This window comes from Rattus norvegicus, chromosome 9, assembly GCF_036323735.1.
Source record: "Rattus norvegicus strain BN/NHsdMcwi chromosome 9, GRCr8, whole genome shotgun sequence".
Lineage (NCBI taxonomy): Eukaryota > Metazoa > Chordata > Mammalia > Rodentia > Muridae > Rattus > Rattus norvegicus.
In genome coordinates this window covers 46,181,152-46,185,975 of record NC_086027.1, presented here as the reverse complement: position 1 = coordinate 46,185,975, position 4,824 = coordinate 46,181,152, and positions in this window count along the sequence as shown.

Below are 4,824 nucleotides of genomic sequence, written 5' to 3'. Positions count from 1 at the left end.
TAAACCCAGGTGAAAAGGACCATGATCACCACCTGGGTGCACTACAACCACGCCAGACCTGCTTCTCCACTGAAGGAGACGACGTGGCTCCAGATAAAAGAGAGGGTTCAAAAGGACACCAACCCCCTCAAGTTAACATTGAATCATTCTCAGTCCTGAGTCTATAGTCCCTGCCAACTATATGTCTATATGTACTGTGTGTCTTATATTCCCCCTGTTATGAAGGTCCTTTTATTTCTGACTTTTGGCCCCTACATTTTTGCTTATAATACAGTCCAGTTAGTGATCTTAGAGCAGCATTATATGCAGCTGGGAGCAGGGAAGCAAGAGTATGAGCCAGAGGTCTGTAAGTGTCAAGATTGAAGCTATGCTAAAAGAAAAGGGGGGATGAAAGAGCCAGAGTTGGGGCCAATCTGGGACCAGTGGGAAAATTTCCACCACAAATCTCCGAGCACAAGGACCCCTCCCTTCCAGAAAGAAAAAAGCTGGTTTAGCTCCTGGAACAGCTACAAGCCCACCTGTCACACAAAGCTACCTGTGGCTTCCAACCAACTCCCTCTTGGGAAAAGTCTTGAAGGGTACACTGAGTATAATCTGAAAGTTGTTTTGCTCCAGCAAATGTACATAGTACCCTGCCTAGTTACCACTGTGCAAATTCTGCCCCAATTGTTTGCAAGGTATATAACTCCCTATCAGAGTCGGCTCTGGGTGGTCTCTCCTTGAAGTGGGAGGACCCTGACATGTCAGAATTAAACTCCTCTTGCTATTGCATCGATCATTGCCTCAGTGAGTCTCATTCAATAGATCCTGGAAGAGGTTCAACTCAGACTTCACACAGTCAGTGCTCTTACCCACTGAGGATTACCAACCCCCTGTGGTAATCTTCTTATATCCTTACATCCATTTTACCCACAAGTTTCTTGAGTTCCTATAGCAGAGGTCTGTCTCAGAGAGAGAGAGAGAGAGAGAGAGAGAGAGAGAGAGAGAGAGAGGGAGAGAGAGAGAGAGAGAGAGAGAGAGAGAGAGCGAGCTGGAGAGATGGTTCAGGAGTTAAAAGTACTTGCTGTTTTTTGCAGCAGACTTGAGTTGATTCCCAGGAGCCACATGGTGGGTCACACAGCTACATCCAGGAAAACACCCGTACACATAAAATAAAAATAAATAAATCTTTAAAACTAAGAACTTTCTGGGACTAACGATGCATGCCTGTAATCCTGGCCCTCAAGAAGATGAGGCAGAAGGAATGTCTCAAATTGAGGCTAGCCCTTGGCTACAGGTTAACTTCTAAGACCCTGTCCCATAAACTTTTCTCTAATTAAGAGAGAAAAACTAATTAAGAGTCAGGTGTGCTGACATATTCCTATAATCCCAGAACTAGAGGTGAAAGGATAGCTGGATTCCAGGCCAACTTGGGCTGTGTTGCAAAGCTGTCCCTGGTAGGGATGAGCTACATCCTTTCATTCATTCATTCATTCATTCATTCATTCATTCATTCATTCATAGACAGCTCTGACTGTCTTTGAACTCACTATGTAGACCCAGCTATCTTAGAACTAACTGTATCTCTGGACCAGGTTGTCCCAGAACTCATGGAGATCTGCCTACCTCTGCTTTCTTAGCACTAAAGAGGCAGAGGTTGGCTTGGCAGAAGAATAGACTCATCTAGCATACACAAGCACCTGGATTCAGTTTTCAGCACGCATGCACACACACACACACACACACACACACACACACCCATGCAGACACATACACAGGGAGCAGAGAGGAAGTTGAAGAGAAAGTTGATGATGAGGAAGAGGAAGGACTGTTGCTCAATGGTAGAGTATTTGTCAAACACACTTGAGACCCTGCACTAATTAAAAAACAAAACCAAACCATCAATTCGATCAGGGTTTCTGACTTCATTGCTTCGTTTAGTCAAAGACGAAGTCATAAAAGTCCAAGTCCTGATGACCAGATCTCAGATCTGTGGTGGTTTCACCAAGTAAATCCACCTTGCCTGCTCATCTGCCTTATTCCTTCATTGGTTTACAGTAAGCAACAAACATTCATGCTACCATGCCTGTGGTGTACCGTGTGATGTATGGAGAGCTGGAGGCAGGTCTCATGCTTCACACATGGAATCCCAGGGCCTGGGAGGCTGAGGCAGGAGTGTTAGGATTTCAAAGCCCCACTTAGGCTACATGGTGTGTTTAATGCCAGCCTGGGCTACTCGAGACCCTGTCTTAAAGGAGGTTAGGGGAGCATAGCTTGAGGTGCACGACTTGCCTGATATGTATGAAATCCTTGGTTCGATTTCCCCATACGGCAAAACAATAAAGAAATAAACAGGGCTGGGGATGTAGTTTGATACATTTCCCTAGCATGTGCACGGTCTGGGTTTAATCGTTAGCGTCACAAGCTGGGGGGAACCTAAGGCAGAGGGCTAGCCAAACAAATAAGTCATCAGAGGTCAAATTTTTATTATTTAGGCACAATCAAAATAGCCTAGTTAACTGAGAAATATAACAGAAATTATTCTTCAAAACCGTTAGAACCCTTACCCTGTACTGGCAATAGTACTTTGTACTGAGTAAATAGGGAAGTGGATAGGGCCTGATATAGGAAATAAGAGGGCTGGAAAGATGGCTCAGGGGTTAAGAGCACTGACTGCTCTTCTAGAGGTCCTGAGTTCAAATCCCAGCAACCACATGGTGGCTCACAACCATCTAATGGGATCTGATGGTCTGTTTTGGTGTGTCTGAAGAGAGTGACAGTGTACTCATATATAATAAATAAAATCTTAAAAAAAAAGGAAATGAGTAAGAGAGGCTGCCTGAGGCCCGTGAGCCGCATTCCTGGTAGGAGACATGCAGAATCAATTAGTTGAGTTATATCACTCCAGTGACACCCATCGTAAAGGACATGTGAACAGATTGATCTGATCAGTTTATAAAGGGCTTTGATGGTCACACTAGGGTGACCGAGTTTTACTCTATGGCCACTGCGGGCCCTGAATGGTTTTATGGTAAGGGAATGACATAAAGTCCTGTCACCATGCATCTATTTTGGGTGAAGTTTGTAAAAGATCGATATCTTTGACGTCTTCCAAGAGTTTATCTTCTCTGAGGCGAGCTCATGCCTTGTTTCTCTGTCAGATTTACTCACGTTCAGAAGAGAGTTAACTTTGGCCGTGTCTACTGGGAAGACATAGACCCAAGTCTGATAAGAACTTTGTAGATATCTGTGGATCAGAGTCAGAGCTCAGCAATTCACACAAGCTCTGGCCTGAGGGAGTCAAGGAAGGCCTCCAGGAGGAAGTAGTTAAGAAGAAGCTAATTTTCTGAAAGCAGTGAGCAATCAGGCAGGAAGCTGGAACTTACTGAGATATGGACTCTGGGCTGTAGTACAACCAATTTAAGCTTATCCCCGACCAGCTTACAAGTAAATGAGACTCAGACTATGGTCACTTTATTTGGCTTTGACAATTACTGGGGGTAACCCTTAGTCTTCTCTTCTAACTGCTGGCCTGGCTACCTCCCCAGAGGTGCACCCCAGATACTTGCCATTTCTCCTGGCCACGTGCTCATGGTCCATCTCCCCTCACGGAGGCTTCTTCTTCTCCCTTCTTCCTCCTGGTCTCTCCTCCCTCCTCTCTCTTCTCGACCCCCAACTAAGTAACGCAAAACCCACCTACCTCTAGTCCCTCTTGTAATGGGCTGTAGCCAATTTTATTTAGCCAGTCGTTTTAAATCAAGGAACAAGGAACAAAAGGTTGTAACCCCAAGAATAGCCTTTTTGTATAGAATTTAGCATTACTATACATAGCAAGAGACCAAACCTCAATACTGGGCAATTTGGCTACAGCAGAGGGACAGGGACAGATGTTGAGAGCTTCATGTGTCCACGTCCTAAGGATGATGGCAAACCATTAGAGGGTTGACTGATAACTAGATGAAGCATGTTGGAAGATGGTTGTGGTGGCTTGAAGGAGGCTATAGGAGGAAAATGGATTGTGTGTTTTCAATTTTTCCACACCTTGACAAATATTTAATTTCTATAAGTGTCATCATGTGATGTTGGTTGACAGTGCTCATCAACCTAGCAGGTAACCCCGGCTGTCCTTTATATGTTTTATAATTTGCCAGCTGTTTGCTTGTTTATTTGGTTTGGTTTGGCTGTTTGTTTGAGAGACAAGGTTTCTCTGAGTAGCCTTGGCTATCCTGGAACTTTCTCTGTAGACCAGGCTAGCCTCGAACTCAAGAGATTAACATACCTTTGCCTCCAAGCATTGGGATTCAATCCATGGACCACCACCACCCAGGAGCCAGCCGTTTCATTTTAACGACTTACTTAGGTCACTCCCTAACTCACTGTGTTGGGTTTGAACTCCCCACCTTCCTGCCTCTGTCTCCAGAGTGCCGGGATGACCTAATGCTCCCTGACATTGTAAGTCCAGTTCTTTACCAACACAACTAGTCTTCAGTTCCTTCCACTCATTTTATTTGTGGATTTGTCTATTTTTCTTTTTACTTATATGCCCTCTTGACTGCTAGCTTGGAGGTCAGGTAGGTTCAAATGACAGTGACGATCGGGAAAAAAAAATGTTTTATCGCTTTAAATTTACTATAGAACGCAGAAACAAAGTAAGATTCACCATTACTAGCAGGCCTGGTGAAGCCTGGTTCAAAAGCAGAGTGTCTGGACATTCGGCAACGCCCCTTGCCTGGGTTGGCAAGGCAACTGCTACTAGCCAGCCAATCGGTGGGATACTCACCTGCGGGGGCGGGGACTCTCCAGGAACCAATGGGAGGTCGGGCCGGTGGTTCCGCAGGCCAATGG